Source organism: Eupeodes corollae, chromosome 3 (assembly GCF_945859685.1).
Source record: "Eupeodes corollae chromosome 3, idEupCoro1.1, whole genome shotgun sequence".
NCBI lineage: Eukaryota > Metazoa > Arthropoda > Insecta > Diptera > Syrphidae > Eupeodes > Eupeodes corollae.
The window spans coordinates 25,557,737-25,581,045 of NC_079149.1; the positions used below are offsets into that span (position 1 = coordinate 25,557,737).

General features: G+C 36.5%; 1 protein-coding gene across 15 annotated transcripts in view; it reads left to right on the forward strand.

The window, feature by feature from the left end:
* LOC129951221 (rho guanine nucleotide exchange factor 18) overlaps nt 1–23,309 on the forward strand; it is a 134,819-nt gene that overhangs the window by 8,217 nt on the left and 103,293 nt on the right. The gene's annotated exons all lie outside the window — the stretch shown is intronic.

Here is a 23,309-nt window from a genome sequence, read left to right on the forward strand (position 1 = left end):
CGTTATTAAATAATTGTTTGAAAAAGTATCATTTGTGCATAAGTCTTTGCAAAGTACACAATAAAATCAAGGTACAGTGTAAAAAGTGTTCGTTTCAACTGGTCACCTAATTAGAAACAGTTAAATTACATTTGATTTGGCAACATATGAATTCTTACAACGATGATGCAGAAAAGGCTCAACAAGTGGATTAAGTCTCAGAACATACTGAATGAGTTTCAAGCAGGTTTTAGAGCAGGCTACTCTACAATGGACAATATTTTTGTACTCCGAAGTCTTGCAGAAAGCTTTATCGATCAAAAAAAGAAATTATATGTATTTTTCATCGACTTTCAAGCGGCATTCGATACAATAAATAGAGGTGCCTTATTCTACAAGCTATATAACGCGGGGTTATCGATGAAATTTGGACGTGGGCTAGAGAATCTCTATAGAGGAACTCGAGCGGCTGTATGGAATGGTGCAGAGTTGTCAGATTGGTTTGTGACCTCATCGGGAGTAAGGCAAGGCTGCACATTGAGCCCCACTTTGTTCTCACTTTTTATAAATGACCTGAATGATTATCTTCCTGGTGGCGTGGATTTCGCAGGAACACATATGAAGGCCTTATTATTTGCATATGAATTTGTCATGTTTGCGTATTCGCCGGAAGCGTTACAGCTCATGATAAACAGGTTATATAATTACTGTTGCTTATGGAACTTAATCGTTAATACGCAAAAGTCTAAAGTGATGATATTTAAAAACGGTGGTGGAAGAAATGCTTCTAACGAGAAATGGTCATTTAACGGAGAAGCCTTAGAGTGTGTAACCGAATACAAATACATAGGGGTAATTTTTACGAGAAGTTTGAGCATGCAGAAGCATTTAACTGTGAAGTTAGAAAAGGTAAAACAGCCATTAACATATCATGGAAAAGATGCTTCATGAACAGAAACATTGCGCATAGCAGTAAGCACAAGGTATTTGAAGCTGTATCGGAGAGCATACTTTTATATGGCGCACAAGTTTGGGGATGTATGAGATTTCAAACGGTGGAAAAACTCTTGACACACTATATTAAAAGGATACCTATCACCTTTACACATAAAGACCTTGAAACTGCCGATTTTCTTCAGAACATATTCAATTTATCAGAATCCAGATTAGTCAAGAAGGTAGCTATCAGTGCCATACACGAACGAAACAGCTGGTATAGAGAGTGGTCAAAACTAGCTGAAGAATGCAATTTAAGCTTTGATTTAAACCTGGAAAACATTGGTAGTTGCAAGACTCTCTTCTACAATGTAATCTCGAAGGTGGATGAGAAATGTAGAGCTGAATATATAGCTGAAGCCTCCAGTTCCATCTACAGAACAGTTTACAGTAGATTAAATCACAATTTGGCAGAGAAAAGCTATTTTCGTGACTCTAATAAGGTTAATGTTATCGCTACAATGGTCAGACTTCGCAGCGAGCTTATCAATCTGAACTTCATGCCTCACAGACCTGATCTACCATTAGAATGCAGCATTTGCAACATGAGAGAAAGAGAAGACGTCATTCACTTTTTGGGAAGATGCCCAACTCTGAAAGAAACCAAAAGAAGCGTTCTTGGGAGCGATGTTTTATCTGAAGAGCAAGTCCTGGACGAATTGAATCATATGAACGTTAATAGACTTTATGAATATTGTGTAATTGCGCTCAGATATAGAGCAAGAATAATTAACGAAGATTTTTGATTAAACAAACCTTTAACTGTATCTTATTTGAATTTTTAAATTTTATCGGTTTCCATATAATTCCTTATTTTAAACACATATGTTATTTAAAACGGTTATATCTTTGTAATTAAATTAATATATTATAGTTGTCAATCTGGCAGACGGCAAATGCCACGTCATAATGATTTTTGTAAATGTAAAAACGTATCTATTGTTAAATTCAAATGTTGATCCAATACAATCCAAATTATCTATCTATCTATCTATCATTTGATATTGGTGAAATAAAAATAATCTTTTTATTTTGCATTGGTAAGTAGAAAATTCTAAATTGTCTGCAAACGGTTTTAAAGAATAATTTTTAAATCTTGGAGGTAATTACAATGGGAAAAAGTAAAGAGTTGTGATCCTCCCACAAGGAAAGCGATTTTTAAGCTTTGGAAGCTTAAAATGTCTTATAGAGCAATTGCATATCAAATGAACTGTTCTGTAAAGAAAGTTTTCAATGCCATTAAGTATTTTCAAAACTTCGGGACTGCTGAAAATGTACCTCGTAAAAAACGGGCCCGTAAGACAAGTTGCCAAATAGATCGAGCAATTAGTAGGCTGGCCAAAAATTACCCAAAATTAAGATCCACAGAGATACAACGCCAACTCTCGGTTGCATTCGATGTCCCGATAGGGCCACGGACAATCAGAAGAAGATTGGTGAAGAAACCATTAGTAACCGCAAGGTAACGTAGACTTAGAATAGAGTTCGCAAGATCACCCGCCAACTGGACAACACACGAATGGAAATCATAGTGTAGAGTGACGAAACTAAAATAAATAGGATCGGCCAAGATGGTGCACGTTATGTCCAAAGGCCAAAAGGAACAGCGTTCCACTCTAAATACGTTTTGCCAATAATTAAGCATGGAGGCGGCTCGCTTAACGTTTGGGGTTGTTTCTCTTGGTGTGGAGTTGGCCAATCCATCGAATCGATGGAACGCTGACAGCTGTTAAATACATTGACATTCTTAAGGAACGATTAGTGGATTGGGCCGATGAAAACATGCCAGTGATATGGAAGTTTCAGCAAGACAACGACCCCAAGCACACAGTTCTTTAAGGGCCAATCGATAACAGTTCTGGAATGGGCATCATCAAGTGCAGACCTACATCCGATAGAGCATCTTGGGCAGATGTTAAAAGAGCTGCTGCTCTCAAAAATAACTCCAACAATGATGTTCTTTCGAAGGTATTAAAGATAATAATAAGCTGCTTGGAAGGCTATACCCGTAGATCAGTGCAGGCGGCTTATTTCATCAATGGAACGAAGATGTCGGGAAGTTTTGAAGCAAAAAGGTTTCGCAACAAAGTATTAAAGATAAATATAGGGTAAATGATATTATAAAGTTATGAATTTTATAATAAGATATGATTTTTTTCTTTGATTCTAATTAGTTGTCCAACAATAAACGCTGTGTTTTCACAGAAACTGCCACATAAAATATATATTATGTTTGGGAAACATGGTTTTAAGTTTAAAAAATATATTTTGAAAACAAAAATATTTTTCCAAGAAAAAAATTACAGATACTGCTTTAAAAGTGAATTCAATTTGTGTTTCTAATTAGTTGTCCACAGCTGTATCTATATGTTTTATTTTAATTTTGTATAAAAGTAGGTTTTGAGGTTTTTAAATATTTGAGAGGTTGTTTTTGGTTTTAAATATATTTCCAATAAATTAAAATTATTTTTTGGTCAATAGGGAAGTTATTCAATTAAAAAAACCAAAACTATAAGAATTATTTGTTTGTGGTGTGAATTATAAGTACATTTTGTTATTATTGCCTTAATTGGTAATGTATACAATATATATAAATTGTTGAATTTTACAAAATTGAAGTGTGAAAAAAGGTTTCAAAGCTTAAAATTCCCTTATATTTTTGTGGTGTTTGTTCAAAATACCATTAACCCTTTACTGCATGGTGGCTCATATATGAACCAAATCGTATTTTTGTCAATATTTTCCAGTTTTCAAAAATTCTGTTGTCTTGTGCATACAGTGTGAAATTAGTAAAATAAACGCTTTAAATATTATTGACAAACGCCATCTATAAACGAGTTTCGACATTAATTTTTTCCATCAAACTCATATAGAACATATAGAATCCAGATATGGACCCACATCGGTTTTACGCAGGTATCCATACTACTATACAAACTTTTCCCGACAACAGCAGTGATGAAGATGCAAAAATCTTCCACCTCTAAATAATCCAGAGTAAGATGAATCCGATTGGGAATTAAAACATAACATTCCTCTATCCCAGATGTTAGCTCCCTAAAATAGAATTGCGAGCGCTGAAAAACCCAGAGGGATGGATTTTTGGAAAAAGGTGATAAAGAAAGCGCATTCACAGGTGATTCGACATTACCTGAGGAAATAAGGAGCTTGAATACGCCAATACAATTCTACGAGTACTTGTTTACAGACGAAATATTCAAATAAATAGAACAAAAAACAATCAGATGCTCGTGTAAAAAAGTCTCGAAAAAATAGCCCATATAACAGCAATGGAACTTGAACAGTTTGTTGGAATATACCCTTACATGTCCTTCGTGCAGTTACCATCAACTAGGTTTTATTGGAATGAAAGCCTAGGTTACCCAAAAAATTAATTCTGTAATGGCCTGTAACCGGTTCGAAGAAATAAAAAAGTTCATACATTTCAACACCAACTCGACGCAAGTACCCAAAGGAAAACCAGGACATGATCCCCTTCATAAAAAAGACCATTCTTCGACCAAACAAGGCAGAAACTCCTTATTGTCACTAGAAAGGAATGTATTGCAGTCGATGAACAAATAATACCAACAAAAAGCAGATCATCTATGTGGCAATGCAACCCAAAAAAAACATACAATTGGGAATATAAAAATGTTGTTCTCAGTGGTAGCTCTGGGTTCAGCTACGACTTTGAACTTTATACTGGAGACCTTGTACAGTTGTTAACCGATTTGCCAAACATTACTCCATCTAGTGGCGTTGTTGTTCGACTGGCGAGAACTATTCCCGAAGGATTCAACTACAATTTATTTTTTGACAATTGGTACACGTCCTTACCGTCCTTACGTCCTTACTGTTGACTTATCTGGTAAAGAAAGCGATTTTACCGCTAGGTACAATAAAAGCCAATCGGATTCCGGGCTATAAAGTTTCTACCGAAAAGGAATTGAAAAAAAGGGAAGAGGTACAATTGAAGAAATTGAAATAACCTGTTGCCATAATGCCATCGCAGGACCTTCGATTAAATCAATTACATTACCTTCCTGTTTGGACCGCTAGACAGAAATGTAAGGTTCCAGACTGTCAAGGAAGATCTTATGTGGAGTGCCGAAAAAACTGTTTCACGATATTCTATTTTACATAATTTTTTAGAACAAATAGTTGATTTAATTTATTGAAAAATGTATTGTTACTTTTTTGCTCCAAACCGGAAATCGCAAAATTTTTTTAAAATTATAATTAACCATCACATACATATATTTTTTTCATGAAGAAAAAAAATCATTCAGTAAGGGGTTAAGTAAACAAAATTTATTTATTTCCATGTTCATAGTTCGAAAAAAAACATAGACTCTAATGTGCTCAGTTGGGCCGCGCGCCTTCTTGTCGACACAAAGTGCGTGCGAGTGGTGGTTTTTAAAGATGTACGCGTAATTTCGAGAGCTGCGGCTTGTTTACTTGCCGATCTCCAGGACTTTTGCACCATATTCAAGAGTTTTAATTGACTTTCGGCAGCTGTACCAAAGTTTTTTGACTAAGAAGTAAAATAATTTTGAGGTCCAGGGGTTTTCATGACGTTTTAATTTGAAATGTGTCCTAAAAGAACTAACACAACTTTTTCATGATGCCAAATATACAAAAATAAATATGCGATAGTTATCATTTCAACGCTGACCAAAAAATGACATAGTCTTGAGAATCGCACTCAGAGTTATCATTTCTATTAATGTTCTTGTTGGTTTTGTAATTAAGGATTTTGGTATTGGCCTTCCCACCTTGTAGTTAGCGGCTGCCTTGGCTAGCTTCGCAGTTAAGCTTTCTATCAATCCACTTTTCTTGAATTATTTCCCTATCGTTGACATAAAATCGTTTCTTCACGGTTCTCTAGGCTTCTAGATGGTTAATTCACATCGCCAAGTCGGATCATAACGACTGAAAGATCGATTATGGTATTGCCCGCAATTCTGCATGAACAGAAGTTCATCCAAGTTCATGACTTTAATTTCAATAGCAAAGAAGTCATTCACATGACTCTTTAAAGCCCAACGTCGACCAAAACATTTTTCCCAGCCTAAGTTTCTCAGAAAAATGGTCCAATGATGCTCATTAGCAGCTGTTAATTTTTCTCAAAAGTTTTTTTTTTGATTTTTTGTGCAGTAAAAAATTTGAATTTTGAAATCGAAAAAAAAATGTAACGCGGAAGTAGCTTACACAGTCTATCGTGGGCGCAGACTGAGAGACGTTGGAGGGTCCGGGAGCTCAATTTACGGAGATCTTCAATCTATGAAGAGTTCTTCGAAACTCATTTTCTTTTCTACAAAAATACAACATTTTCAAGTAAAAGTTGTATACTTTTTCTAATAACCAATGGATATACCTCCAAAAGCAAATATATTTTGAATGTCGACTTATTTTAAAGCTGTTGAGCTGTCAGACAAAGCAAATGTTCAGCAAATTTAAATTAGAGCTTCCGTTTGGATTCACATTACGTAACAATAGGTTCTTACGATTGTCAAACGAAACGTGAGGTCAAAGCTTCATTGTGAAGGCGCATTGAATTCCTATGGCTAAACTCGTAAACGTCAAGCGAAGCCGAAGTTAAAGCGTGTTTGTGTTTCAGCCATTAGGCTCAAATTGCAAAGGGAAAGTGAAGCGGATTGGACCTTGTAAGCGAATAATCCGATATGTTTGCACAGGATTCTCCTTAGCCTAGTGAGGAAAATGTTGAAAGGTGAATTGAGGTCTTGACTTTTGTAATGAATGTCGCTAAATTCAATCTTTCAACACCACTTGGCTAAATATGTACTTACGTGGACCGATATTTCAATTTCGGATTTGTTTTCTCCATGCACTCTTGTCTTGGCTCAGGAGCCAATCTAACTTTTTGTATGCTTTTATTTTGACTGCAGTCGTATTTCTATATGGTGGTGCATTTATTAAGTAGTGAGTTCAAGACTTTTTCTTCAATAATGGATTCATGTTTTTAACTTTGCTACGTTAGCAAAAGTAGCTTTAGATTCCACATTTAAAAGCAAATTTAAGTGAACCACTTTCAATGTCTAACATATACAACACTTTTCACAGCACACCCTGGTTAAATAGACATAAGCACTATCATTCACTTAAATATAATGATGAGTTAGATTCCCAATTTGAAATGCTAAAGTTAATAGTGACTTTGAAAAAATGAAGGATAACAAGGCTCCGGGTTTAGATGGCATAACGGTCGAGTTCTACAAAAATATCAGTTTACAATTTCTAGAACAAATTTTACTTTAAATAAACAAGATGTTTATAAATGAGACAATTCCAAATAGCTTCCGATCTTCATACATTTCTGTAAAAGGGAGATCCTAGCCTACCGGAAAACTACAGGGGAATCTCTGTTCTCAGCTCTCTGCGGAAAATTTTCACTCAATTACTGTACCTAAGGCTTGTTTCCCGAGTTGAAAGAAATAATAAAATAAGTAGTTTCCAAGCTGGGTTTCGAGCAAATCTCTCTACAATAGACCCAATTTTTACTCTAACGAGTGTTGCTAGACGTTTTATTGATAAAAGAAAAGAATCTCTATGCATTTTTTTAAGATTTCAAAGCTGCCTTTGACACTATAAACATAAGGTTACTACTTTTCAAACTTACAGCTAAAGACTTGTCTACAAAGTTCATAAGAATATATGAACAACTTACATCAAATACAAGTTAAAAATTGGTATGAGATTGTGAAATCAATTTAAATCTTAAGGGGAGTTCCACAGGGTTACATTTTGAGTCCCTTGGTTTTCTCCCTCTTCATCAATGGCATTGAAGATCAAATTCCAGGTGGTGTTATTTTTGGAGATGAACTTATCAAGATGGTTTTTTATGCAGAAGACCTTGTCAGTCTAACTGATAATCCAGAGACTTAGCAGCTCCAGATTAACAAATTAAAACAATATTGTGGTACTTGGGACCTTAAAATAAATACTTCAAAGTCAAAGACAAGGGTTTTTAGATCTCGGAACCGCAGTAACGATAGTGATCGCAACTGGCACCTTGACGGCTCAGGATTTACTATGACTTACTTACTTAAGGTGGCGCTACAGTCCGGGGCGGATCTAGGCCGCAACCAACATGCACCTCTAGCCAGCTCGGTCCCTAGCTAGCTGTCTACAGTTTCGCACGCCAAGTTGGTTGAGGTTTTAACCCACCTGAGTGCACCACCTGAGTCGCGGTTTTCCTCTGCTGCGCCGTCCCTCGGGATTGGATTCGAAGACCTTCCGGGCTAGGGCGTTGATGTCCATCCGCTCTACATGACCTAGCTATTTAAGCCGTTGGACTTTAATTCTGATAACTAGGTCAGTGTCGCTGTACAGCCCGTACAGTTCGTCGTTATATCTTCTCCTCCATTCTCCATCTATGCGTACGGGACCAAAAATCACCCGAAGAATTTTGATGCTCTCATTTTTCTTTGACAGGATCCAGGCCTTAGCGCCATAAATGAGAACCGGGATGATGAGTGTCTTATAGATGATGATTTTAGATGCTCGAGAGAGAACTTTACAACTCAATTCCAATTATGTCAGAATCCTCTGCGTACCCGAGTAATTTGGACCTTTGGAAGATTGTGCCTCTATTGTTGACGGTAGAGTTTTGTACAATTTTTTCCAGAACGACATTGAAGAAGTCGCATCACAGTGCATCGCCTTTTCTAAAACCATTTTTGACATCAAATGCATAGGTAAGATCGTGCATTCTTCATCGTCATTCTGCACAAACGGATAAGTTTGACAGGGATGCCAAAACTAGACATTGCTCTGTAGGGCTCTTCCCTATGGATGCTGTCATACGTGGCTTAAAAATCGATAAAGGGATGGTGGGTATCGATTTGAAGTTCCTGGTTTTTTTCCAAGATCTGCCGTAGTGTGAAAATTTGGTCGATCTTCAAAGTTACCATAAACTCCAAAAATTTTAAGTGAACCACTTTCAATATCTAACATACAGCTCCTAACATATTAATCCAAACCCAAAGTAACCTTTTGTATAAAGTTTTAATGAATTATAAGCGTGCTTTTGAAGAACTGTTGTGGGTTTTATATTTGGTATATCCTTCAAAATCTTACAAAAACATTGTACGACACATTTTCGAAGTGAACGAATGACGTGCATTATAAAATGTTTTTTTCTTTTCTCAAAAATATCAAAAGTTGGATATTTCCTTAGAAGTTTCTACCACCCAAAACCTTTTTTTTGATATATAATGGATGTATGTAGTTTCATACATCCAGGAAAGAAGTTAATCTCTTCCAAAGTATTAAATATCAAATTTTGTAGACTCCAAGTTAACGAGGATTCATCAAAATGGAAAGTAGGTGCACTACTTGAATATTTACTCCTTCCAAAGGTTATCATTAGTTTTTCCTTATGGAAAATTATGCATTTCTATCTAAGGTTATATACGAGTATCTTCTTATGGGAAATGTCATTTTTAAATCAAAATTTTTCCTTCCTATCACAGTATGGGAATTGAAAAAAAGCTTCATCTACAAATTACAAACGTAATTTATTTCCCAGGCGATAATATTCAATATTGGAATGTGGTGCGATAGCAAAATGTAATATACATCGTGTTCATAAAATAAAATAATATAAAATAAAATAACTGACGCAACACGTTCTAATTTAGTTTTTCAATTTTTTTTTTTCAAAGCATAGATTTCTTGATCCAAAGTGAAATAGGGGGGGGGGGGGGAGGTGTTGGTAAGAAGGAGGAACGACACACCTTTTTGTTTTTCAATATAACAAAAACAAAAATTATGTAAAATATAAATTTTAAAATAATTTATAGAGAGAAATATCACAAATATTTGCATTTCGAGCTTTTATATCCAGGAAATCGTGCATGTGCATTGTGCGCGCTGCCAGCCAGCCAGCCATTCAGCCAGCGATGGGAAACGCTAAACCTTTGTTTGATGTGTGCCTTTACGCCGCCTAGCCTGCCTACCGTCGATACTATGGCCATATATGTGCAGTACCCCGTGCGTCGACGTTTGGTCGTCCCTCGGTCGTTATTGTATTCATCATCGTCGTCGTCGTCGCATTGTGTTGTGTTTCCTTGTTTTTGTTTTATTTTCATTAAAACATTGTTTTTGTGTTATTTTCACTTTTGCTGAATTCAATATTTTTCGTTATGCAATTTAAGTTTCAAGATAAAATACAAAAAAAGAAAAAAATAAACAAACGAAACCAACCCAAACGAACATGAGGATTGTGAAGTGACGAGTGGATGACGACGACGACCGACAACCGACGATGATGATGATGATGATGAAAGTGAGTGATGATGGGGTAAGAGTCGTTGTAACAGGTGCCTCCAATGGCACACGATAGCAGCAGCACCAGGAGCAGAACCACATCATCGTCATCATCATCATCATCGTCGTCAAAAACGATGTAACATGAATTACAATATTCGAATGAGAGGGTCTGTTGACCTAATCCGCTCAAATGACCCAAAGGACACTGAGTACCACTCAAAAAGCACCAACACCCACCTCAACTCTCAAACTCAATCAAAATTGAAAAGCGAAAAACTCTTCATGTTAATCGATTTGTTTGTATATCAAAAAAAAAAAAAAAAACGATGATGATGAACACAAAAATTGATAAAAAATTGCTTTTATATATTTTTTGTTTGGCTTTTCTAGCAACGGGTTATCCATTTTTGGGTTCCAAAAGTATAGGGCTGGAATTCGACATTTGTTTGACTAAGTTATTAAATCAATTTTTTTTATTTTTCAGTTGAAAGCCTGACATTTATGAAAATGCATCGCATAACTGACGCATTCTGCCACAGCCACATATCGTGCTTTAAGAGGAGATTATGGTTTTCAACTGTTTTGTCACTAGGTTAAGTTAGGTTGAGGGGCTGACAGTTGATGTCTTTACCGTCACACTTAGATCAATACGGATCCATTGTGATACCGTGAGTATTGCTACTCAAGCTATTAAGAAAACCTATGTGTTCAGTTAGTCAAGCCATTTAGAGGCTTTGACGAAGTTCAGAATGCTCATACCTGGCGTACTAGAGAGTTCTTCTATAAATCCCCGAAGAAATAGTTGCCAAGCAGTTTCTTCCTTTGATGGGAGAGTGCGGGACAGTGACACAGAAAGTGCGGAGTGTCTTCATGTACCTCCTCGTTACGGCGGCGTCCTCTACATAGGTCATTTGACCTGATTCTCATCTTTTTCATATGTTAGGTTATCTAACAGATTATGTCCGGTGATTATGCTCACAAGAGATCGAAGTGATCCCTTGTGTAGCTGCATAATTTTGTCCGTTCTTTGTTTGTTAAAACAGGGCCAGATCTTTCTTGTAGTGTCGCAGGTGTGAAGAAGGTTCCACCTTTCATCGGCCTTGATAGTTATTCTTTTTGAGATTTCATGTTTTAAGTAACAGGTAGGGGTGCTAACTAGCTGAGCTTGGCTTACGTCAAGCATTGACTCTAATCTTGCTAATTCATCGGCTTTTTCGTTGCCTAGTATATCGCTGTCGCCTACACTCTTGAGTTGTTTCCAGCAGAGTCTAATGTTGTACTGTGCGCCAAGAACCTTAAGCTCTTCGCGGCAGCATGAAACAAGCTTTGATTTGACCTCAGTTGCAGTAATCGCTTTTATTGCCGCTTGGCTATCAATGTAAAAGGTGATATCAGCTCGTGGTATCGCCATCATTGATAAATTTTTAGCAGCTGTTGTCACTGCCAGGACCTCCGCTTGGAAGACGCTACTGTAGTTTGGAAGCCTAAGCGATGCGGTTAACTTGAGAGCTTCAGAATAGAAGCCTGCCCCTACACCAGTGTCCATTATAGAGCCATCAGTAAAGAAAGTTTTGTCACAAGCCAACAATTCATGGTTATAGTTTGGTGCCTTTATCGTTTTCCCACAATGGCCTAGCCATTTACATACATTAGGAAAGATATTGCTTATTAGTTTAAATTTTCCGTAAATATTCATATCATTCACTATCACTTCCTTTATCGAAGCCCTAATTTAGACAAAGTATCAACTTCTCATGAATTTGATGCTTTGTCTGATTCCATCCAAAAAATAGCTTCATCCTATCCCCGCACTGAAATTGTTGTTACGGCTATTTCAATGTACACAATTCTTCATGGTTTCAACATTCACGCCAGACAACACCCGATGGAGTGTGTGCTGAAATTGCTGAGTTGAACCACTTAACTCAGCTGGCCCACCCGAATATCGGACGTGGAAGTTCGAGCAGAAATAACTCTTGACTTGTTTCTTACCTCTGACACTGATAAGTACACTGTTAGTGTTCTATTTCCTCGAGGCACCATTGTGTTATATCAGCAAATTTTTCGTATCAAAACTGTCCAGTTAAAGAAGAGCTCCTAAGAGAATTGTTTGGCAATACGAGAAAGTCAACTTAAGAATCTTTAACTGGTCACTATGCTTCCTCGATAGTGATGTTAAGACCAGCGCTGATATGATCACAAGTTTAATTCTCCTGGGAATGAGAACTTTTATCCCGCACAGGGTTAAAAGTATCAGACCTAAGGAAAACGCATGGTTTGATGTGAGCTCTAAAGAGGTATTAGGAGTGTAGGACCAAAGAGTTAAGTTTCCGTTACAGGAAAAAGAACAAACAAGACCTGCAAAACCCATATTCGACGGACCAAATTTTTACATGAACAAAAATTACGGCAAAAAGTACTGCAATGTCCCAAAGGCAGTAAAAATGTTTGGTCATTTGTAAAAAAACATGAGGAATTTTTCGTCGTCATTGGTTCCTACGCTAGTTGTCAATGACACTCCTTTTGTTAGCTCTTTAGAGAAAGGTGATCTGCTGCCAGGGAGTTTTATGACTCCGCCTGTACTTGAGCGAGTTAGTGATTTTATAGGAACAATCTTTTTTCGCACTCGTACTGTGGCAAGAGTCCTAAGAGATCTAAACACACATAAATCCGCTGGTCCGGATGGTATCCCCGCTATTGTTCTGGATGAGGTGTTTTTCAACGCTGGCAAAACCACTGCGTAAGCTTTTTCATCTAATCAGGTCTTCTTCCGACAGGATGGAAAATTGCATTTGTCCAGCATCCAATGATGTCCAAAAAAGGCGAATCTTTCTTACCCTGTAATTAATGACCGATTGCACTTACGTCCCTTCTTTCCAATTACGTTAATTAATTATCAGCTCAAATTCTCGAAGATCGAAAGCTTCTTAATGGCCTACAATGTGGCTTTCGTAGCAATAAGTCCACTGGTGATCTCATGCGGATCATGTCACCGAACAGTGGAGCAAATCCTTACACCACTTTGGAGAAAGTAATGCACTAGATATTTCAAAAGCATCATTTGATAGGGTTTGGCATCAAGCTCTCTTATCGAAAATGCGTGTTTTCAATTTTTCATGAATCCCTGCTTCATTGGATTAGTAATTACCTTTCGGATTGGTCAATACAAGGAGTATTGGATGGATTCAAGTCTGAAAACCATAAATAAATGCTGGTGTGCCCCAAGGCTCTGTTCTATCTCCAACACTCTTTCTTATTTTTACTAATGATCTCCTGTCTGCAACATCTAATTCAATATTTTTTTTCGCTGACGATAGTACTCTAAGCTTTTCATATTAGTTTTCAGACTCACATCCCTCTTCTTCGGATGCGGAACTGCAACGGCAAAATATGATAAGCTGGTTAAATTCCGAACTAAACAGTATTGTACATATACAATGGGGATTAAAAAACTGAGTGGAATTTAATGCTTTAAAAACCCAATGCTGTCTTGTATCGTTAAAGTGAGATATACCCCCTTAGATGGCCTTGCATCGAGGAGACTGAACATCTCAATATTCTCGGTATGTATGTTACCAACCACCTCTTGTGGAACGATCACATACGAGATGTCGCCAAAAATGCCGCAAGGTGTTTGGGGTTTTCGAAGGCGATGCAAGAAATATTTCAACCCTTCTACTATCTACAAGACTTACATACGTCCAAAGCTTGAGTATAACTCCCATCTCTGGGCTGATGCTCCTGCAACTTACTTAAACCTCTAAGATAATATTGAACGCAGAGCATTTAAATTGATAGATGATAATATCGTCATGAGTTCATTTACTTCGCTTGAACATCGTCGTAAGGTTTCTTGTCCTACCCTTTTTTACCGTTATTTTAACGGTTTATGCTCTAGTGAAATAGCCAGCTGCATTCCTCTTAAACAGTTCAACCGGATACCCTCGAGTTCAACTTCGGCCGTATTGTTAAATACCTACAGAGATTCGTTCTTAAGCCGTACTACGCGAATGTGGAATGACTTACCACACTCTGTTTTTCCTAGTCATTGCAATATTCAGGAATTCAAAACCAGTGTGTGCGTATTATCACAAAAACAAGCAATTGGCAAATTTTTTAAGAAATTTGAAGAGACTGGATTGGTTACAGATATTGTAGGCCTTGTGTATCATCGTTTCGACCGTACCACTGAAAATAGTGTTGCCGAAGACCCTAATGTGCCTATTTCTCAGGAATTAGGACTGTCTTGCGGCACGGCAGGTGGTGGACCGCGATTTTTCGAAGAAAATTTTCTTTAGCGACGAAGTACATTTCTCACTCGGTGGGTATGTAAATAAACAAAATTTGTCGGGATTCTGAGAATGCTCACGAAATTGAAGAGAGGCCATTACATCCACAAAAAGTTACTGAACGGTGAGCTGTTTGTTCCGGAGGTGTGATTGGACCTTACTTCTTCGAAAACGACGATGGAACAACTGTCACCTTCAATTCGGAACCGTTGGTCAAATGATAGCCGACTTTGTTTTGCCTGCTATTGAAGAATACGACTTTGAGAATATGTGGTTTCAACAAGATGGTGCCACACTTCACGAGCGAGTATATGATTTTCTTGCCAGAGACATTTCCTGGCAGAGTAATTTCTCGTCGTGGCGATATCAACAGGCCAACTTTTTTTTGCAGGGCTACGCGAAAGACCGGTTTATGCAGATAAACCGTTAATTCTTGAGAACTAAAAAAACAATATTCGTCAAGTTATGGCTGTAATATCGCCCAATATGTGTCCAAAAGTGGTCGAAAATTACGTCACTAGAATCGATGCTTGCAACAATTGGCTGGTGGTCATTTTAATGGATGTGATGTGTTTTACTTTTGAAACCACAAAATGAATAACCCTGTTTTTAACAATCTGTTCCGAAATTTGAGATGTTGGATGGATGTGAAATTGGGGATTGGGTTCGAGATTGGGGATTGGATATTGGTTCACTGGTTGCTTTTTCAGGATTTGCTCTATTAAATGTGAAAAATTGAAAATGTTAAGGGTAGCGTTATACTTTTACACTCGTTCCAATATAGGAGGAGTACAGTATTACTGAAACTGAACTGACTCGTGGTGTAAACTCACATACAATCGATTTCTAGATATGGTGGAAATTGTGCATCGCCAATGTCAACAAACTGGGTTGATGGGATTTTCAATATAGATATTACTTGTTTGTACATATCTCCATAATATATACACTACACATGTATATCTATCTATAAATTTATAATAGTGTCGATGCTGCCACCGCTGCACCGCGGCTCTATGGCTATAGTATGAAATTCAATTAACTTTTCGTTTGAATTGGACAAAAGCAAAAAAACTATCAACATATAATCGACTGGAATATGTATTCGAATATCAACGATGTGAGATTGTTTTTGTTTTTTTTTTGGATCTATATAAACTTGCTAATTCAATTTTAATTGAAAAGAATTAGAAACTATAGGCGAGTGAAGTTTGGAAATGGTGTGTGAAATAAATTTGGGTTTTTCACTTTAGTCAAATGTTTATACAAGGTTGCAATATAAATGTAAATGAATAAGTGATTTTATGATTGAAAATTGATGACGAAAATTCAATAGATAGTTATTTGTTGGCGTTTTGAAAATCCCACGATAATCTCAAAATTGTCGAAGTGCCTATGTAATGTAAATATCATAGGTATCTACACTTTTTGTATGCATATTGTTTTATTGAAGATTGGTTTTTGAAGCGAAAATCGCAAATTATCCAAAAAATTGTCAAAATGGTCAATTATTTTCTGTTAGTTTGTCAATGGTTGACTAAATGTATAAATCAATGGTTTACATTTTTGAATTTCAATGTATGTTGGTTTTTAACAAAATAATACATAAATGAAAATATCGGGGTCTATGAAAAAGTCAGCATATTTCTGTAAAAATACGACTCATCATGAAAATGTTTAGTTGTGTTGTTTAATTTTTTGGGGTTTTTCTATTTATTGTTAAACAATTTGTGTGCATACTTTTTTTGCCTCCCAAATTAGTGAAATTAAATCAGTGGTCAACAAAAATTCGGAAAATATATTTAAATTTTTAAAGCATTTCAAAGATTCAAAGGTAAAGATTCATGTCCAGAAATTGTCATATCTTGCGGCCAAGAGATAAATAATTGTACATTAAATATGTTTATGTAATACAGCCTTATTTTGCTGTTCACCGGGTGGATTTTTTCTAGAATTTTGACTTCGAATCTGCAATAAAGTCGGTAACGTCGCGCGCCACAAGCCACACAGCGAATGTTACAATAAATGTATTGGAAACCACGTTTGGAGAACGTGTTATCTCACGAAAAGGTCCTGTCGCTAGGCCAACTCGGTTGTGCGATTTGATGCTGTTAGACTATTTCGAGTGGGGCTACGTCAAGTCTGTGGTCTATGCCAACAAGCCAGCTACGATTGATGAACTTCTTACGAAAATCGAACGTGAAATTGCAGCAGTATCGACAGATTTTTGCTTGTAAACCGTCGAAAATTGAGTTCATCTCTACACTTCTGCAAGCATACCCGTGGTGGCCATGGAAAAAAATCGAGTTCCATAAATTTAATTGATATCCAAAACCGTTTTTGTTTTATTTAAAAAAAAAACTTTTGTAGCGCTCTTATTGAAAAACCCGGTAGTACCTCATCAACTTTTTTACCGTTTCGTACTCTTTGTAGCCCCACACGTGAGCCGTATTCAACATTATTGCTTGAGAACGTTCTTCAAAGACATGAAATTTGGCACTACGTCTAATATTTTTGTTCGAAAAACACTTCTTCCACGAAGCACTCATTGAAGTTTATCCTTCACAACAATTGCCTCACCATTGTACCAATTCTGTCAGAGCTACGGTTTTTTTTTTATTTTTTTTAAATTCACAGTCAAGTTGCATAGTTTGCAGTAGTCACTCAATGGGTTTATCATGAGTTATAGAAATTAAGGCGAGTATGCAAGAAGCACAATATCATCAACAAACTTCACTGCTTAGATTGCTTCTCCGGCAAATTTTATACCACACGAGAAATACGAGCAACTTTAAAAAATTGGTCTTATTGCTTTTTAAAAAAATGAAATAAGGCCAAATTATTTCGAGAAATATTTGTATGGTGAGAAATGTAACTCCCCTCTGGGCACATTATAGGTTTTGGAATAGATGCCAACGCAAACATACCACTCCTCATACTTTGCCTTATGATAGTAATATGCTCGTGCCACAGAAAGTGACATTCAGGATTTTGAAAGAAAATGTTGACTGTCTCTTTTTGTTTGTTTGGTGCACAAATATGTATAATTTTCATTTTGGTTGCGTTGATGACTAACCCAAAATCGTGGCACCATCGAGTGACTTCATCAAACGCCTTTTGGATCGTAGAAATCGCGGTTTCAAGACGCATGTGTCTGAAAACAATAGCTATATCGTCTGCATATGCAAAAGCTGTGCTTTTTTTTTTAAATCCGTAGGAGTGCATCCGTAAAAAGTATAAAAAGGGTTAGACCCAGGTTTGACCCTTGTGGTACACCATGTGTGCAGCTTCTATCTTTACTCCTTGAACTTCCCACCTTAAATCTAAATGTTCTTCCTATGAGATAGCTCTCCATTCATTTCCACAGAGTTCCCCTAATGCCAATTCTGTATATGACGTCCAGAAGTTTGTTGTGCTCAACTTGTCAAATGCCTTGCTGAAGTCTACGAACATAACCAATACGTGATGGTTTTTATTGAGACTCATGTTAATAGTATTACAGAATTCGCCAAGAAGTCATCCTGTATTTTTACCTTTTTGAAAACCATATTGATTGGATTGCAGCAAGCAGTGTTTCTCAATACACTTGTTTAGTCGTCTTACAACAACTTCTTCAGGACATTTTTCAACAGCGGGCAAGATTAAAATTGGCCTATGGTTGTTAATTTCACTTGTTTTTCCTGCTTTATAGATGGGACGAATAGCTGAAGTCTTCAACATTTTCGGAATACACCCTTGTGTCAAACTTCTGTTCACAATTTGTAGAATCAAGGGTGTTAGTAGATTTACATTGAGCTTAATGGCGCATCCCCTCATTCCGTCAGCTTTTTTAGGATTCAGATTTCGAAGAGTATTATAAATTTCTATTGCATCAGCTTCTTCTACATACATATATTGATTGAGGAAGTTGTTGGAAAGGCTGTTTTGATATTTTAACATTCTGTACAGTCTTCGCTGCTTGTGTTCAAAAACATTCAGCAAGTTCTTCAATAATGTCAGAAAATTTAGACGTTTTACAAAGATTGTGTTGTATAATTTCATCCACAAACGCTCCAAGTTTTTTTTTGTTTACGTTTTGCGTTAAATGTTTCAATTTATGTAGAAGTTAGATTTTTTCATTTGTATTTGTTTCATAGTTTCTTATTTGTTTGTATTCAGATTTGTAACTTTTATACATTGTATCCTTCCTATTACACAGCTCAATTATTTCAGGCGTTATCTAATTTTTGATTTGACATTTTTTTGTTATATTTTTCAGACGAATCAGCGTATATAGTGTTCATTTTTTAAAGAAAATTGTTGTATATTTTATTAACGTCATTTTCGTTTTCATGTAGCGCATTCCAGTTCTTTTGTTGTCGAAAATTGAACAAATGTGGTATCAATAAATGTACCTGTACCAGCTAACATATTAATTCGAGTACTTTTTTTGATAACATTCATTAGGGACTTCGAGGACATAACATCAAGAAATTTACTCGTGATCGTGTTATTAAAATCTTGAGTATAAATATTTATGTCACCAAGGACAACCAAATCCAATTCGTTGCAAGTGTTTTCATCAAATTCCGTAATACAATTTATTTAGCGATGGTAATCTATAAATTGCATAAATATATGTTCTTGCCTATATATTGACAATTTTAATATGTAGGCTGTTATAAATTAAAGTTTTCGAAGACAGTCTTTCATAGCTGACATTTTTTGCATACTTAGGTTAGGTTAGGTTATAGTGGCTGTCCAAGATGGAAACGGAAACACTAAGGCCAGTTTAATGGCCCATTGTGATACCACATGAATCTTGAGGCTTCCTCCTAAGCTCAATTGAACCAGCTTGAGTCCCTTACGAAACCCTACGTTTAGATCGTTAAAGAAGAATTCACCTAGGCATATCTTGCGTTTTCGAGCCAGAGCAGGGCATGTGCAGAGAAAATAAAGAACTGTTTCTTCCTCTTCCTCGTCAATACAGCTTACGTAAAAGTCATTAGAGAATACGCCTAGTCTCGTTGCATTTTATATTAGACAGTGTCCGGTTATGACACCTATTATCGAACTTATATGCGATCTGCTTAGAGAGACCACGCACCTTGATGTTGGCCAGATGTTTTTTGTGACTTGACACGTGGTGATGTTGTTCCACCTGGTGCCTGCCCTCCTCACAGCGTCTTGCATTACCAGTAGTTTACAAGAAGCGATTGGTATGCCAGTACTTGCCAAACGTGGTAGGATGGGCTATATTGAACCGTTCCTGGCAAGTTCATCTGCCTAACAGTTACCTGGAATGTCTCTATGGCTTGGCACCCAGCAAAGTTGAATATTAAACTGTTGTGCCATCTCCATTAGAGATGATCGACAGTTATGGGCTGTTATAGAGTTTGTAAAGACAGTGTCCAGGGATTTGATAGCGACCTGACTATCTGAGAAAATACGGATATCAGATGTTGATATCACGTTTTCTTTAAACCAGGACAAGACTTCCTTTATCACCAAAAGTTCCGCCTGGAACACGCTACAATGATTGGGAAGGCGGAATGATAGACTTAATTTTAGTCGTTCAGAGTACACACCTTCACCAACCCCTTCTTTTGTTTTTGACCCATCTGTGTAAAAATTTATTGACTCATCCTTCAAGAATGTCATATCCTCCCAAAGAGATCTGGGAAGTATAGAAATCTGAAAATTTCTGTCAAATTGCAGTTGAGGGATGGTGTAATTGATTCTAAATACCTAAGAATTACGGAATGGATAATGTTGTTGTTAGTCCACTGTGACGAAGCTTTGAGGCGAATAGCAGAGCTTGCAACTATTTGTTTGCTAAATATGTCAAGAGGTGTTAGGTAGAGCAAGGTGTCCAGTGCCGCAGACGGGGTCGTGCGAAGCGATCCGCTTATACATAGGCAGGCTGAACGTTGTAATTTATTTAGCTTATCCCTGTTTATAACTTTCTCAAAAGCAGTTCACGATACTGCCACACCGTACATTAAAATCGGTCCACACCGATCAGCCCAAAGTATTAGTCTGTCCAAGGCATTTTGTAAGAGTTCTTTTAGGGTGTTAAGATGCTCTCCTGAAACTGCTATAGCAAAGCCGTCCATATAAGTTATCATTCTGAAGCCCTCCCTATCCAGACTAGTTAGGATTTCATTCACCACTAGGTTCCAGGGGAGAGGGGATAGAACACCACCTTGCAGTGTCCCTCTACTAACGAATCGTCTACCAGAAGAGTTGCCCAGTTTTTAGTTAATTATTCTTCTAGTAAGCATTAAATGAATAAACTCCCGAAGCGAACTCTCTACATTTAGAGATGTTAGTGCAAATGTGATTGCAGATGTGTCCACGTTGTTAAAGACACCTTCGATGTCAACGAAAGCAACCATAGTGAACTCTTTATGATGGAGGGAATATTCGATGGTGCGTACTAAAGTGTGTAACGCTGTTTCCACCGATTTACCCTTACAGTAGGCATGTTGAGACGAAGACAGAAGTCTTGTATCGATACGAGCCCTTAAATGGATATCAATCAATCTTTTCAAGGTCTTAAGAAGGAATGATGATAGACTTATAGGTCGTAGATCTTTAGAATTGACTTGCGAGCACTTACCTGCTTTGGGTATAAAAACAACTTTAACTTCTCTCCATGCCGAGGGAACATGGACCAGGTAAAGACAGCTGGTAAAAATTGCCTCAAGGTTTGGTACAATCATGTCAGAAGTCTTTTGTAACTCGGGTGGTATTATTCCATCTGGTCCTGCAGATTTAAATGGTTTGAAGCTGTTTAGAGCCCATTGTAGCTTGTCCCTTGTGATCAGACCTTGTGGATATATTGTATTTAAACTTAAATGTATATTATTGTTGCAAGTTTCGTTAAGAGAACTACCAGGAAAGTGAGTGTCCAAAAGTAAGGCTGCATTTTTCAAGCAGCTTGGCATGGCTGGACTAGTTGAAAAAATTTTCCGTAACCTAGAGGCTTCAGAAGTTTCTTCTATCGTGCCATAAAAGGATCGCTTAGATTTTCTTAGTGTCTTCTTGTAGATTATTTGTAAGAGTCCCAGTATTATACTTAAGTATTATTAAAAGTTTCGAATTTCTGGAATAAATACATTCCAATTTTTTCTAATTGACTTGATGTTCATACTTATATCTACAACTTTTTTTTTTTTAATCAATAATTCCCTAAAATCAACTTCGTCTTTATCATGATATTCAATCATCATATTAATTACTATCATTCGCTCTTCTAATTCTCTTGCAATTTTTAATGTTACAAATGTATTTTTTCAATACATTAAACATAGAAACTAACCTTCTTTTTTAACAAAGTCCAAAGAGTTATGCTTAGCGAGAATACTTCATTTTCTATGTTCATAAACGTCTTTCAAGCTTCACGCATATCACAAAAGCTGCATTTTCAAGAGGTAACTTCTTAGTTATTCCTCCTGATTACAGTAATTATATTCATGACTTTTTGAATAGTTTCAAACTATCAAATATTATGCCATAACTTCTTGTAATAGTTCAAAAGTCTACAACTAGTAAATCAATGTTCAAGTACCTGAACTTAACTCAACTCCACTCAACGCAACTCTACTTAAAGACTTTTTCTTTTATGTAAATTTAAATTTCATAAATAAAGCTATTTTCTCGCTTAAACACTGAAAACGTTTTGTGTGTCTAAATATACTTAGAAAATGGTTTTCTGACTTTCAAAAATTCAACAGAAAAATAAAAATCAATTTTATTCACTTATTTTTATGTAGACTTGGAATAATATACTCGAAGAAATGTTTGCTATGTTTATATGCGCTTAACCAATAAAATTGATAGAATTTCTATAAATAAATTCCAAAATAATTCAGTTTACAGAATTGTTTATATAGAATAGAACTATTTTTCGAGGAAGGAGGAAAAGGGGAGCTAAAGCTCAATATTTTATGAAAGATTTTTATTGGCAAAACCAAACATAACACAATACAAACAAAATGAGCAAAGAATTGAAAATATCAATTCCAGCTGCCGAAATAAATAGAAAACCAAAATAACAAAAAAAAAAAAACACAAAAAAACTGACGTGACAGTAAATAAAACGAAGGCTATATTTATTATGATGACAAAGTATAAATATTTATGAAATCTTAAAACGTCTTTACGACCATTGCATGACTTCATAGTTCCGTTATTATTATGTACTATAACTTATTTTCTTTTCTTTTTGTTCATTTCATCAGAGTAAGTAGTTCATAGGAAGTAAGTTTGCTTGCAGAGCAGTTTTTGTTTTTGTTGTTTTGTATATTCAACAAACTTTTATGTACAGTAGTAGGTTTACATCATAGAAGAAGAACCATCTAACAATAGTGTTCATTTCAATGAAGAACCAAAATGAAACCACCTCCTAGCTAGGCTCCATGGCTATCCTTCTTTTCCACCAGAATACCAACATCATCATCATCATTTTCATAACATCACATCACATCGCCCAAAGAAGAAGACACAGCGCTCTCGAACCTCGAATGCCACCAAGCCATCTAAGCGTTTGCTTCCATTCATTCAAACTTTCATAATACACTTCATCTTCATCATCAGCTTCATCCTCATCCCCAGCATCATCCCTAGTATCATCATCGTATCCATATAGTCTACACTCGCATATTGTGTGAGTCTCCATCCTTCTTGCATTGCATTCTAATTGCATAACCCTCAAGCAACTATTTTCATCTTAGCCCAGGACTATATTTACTCTTCAGTTCTTCT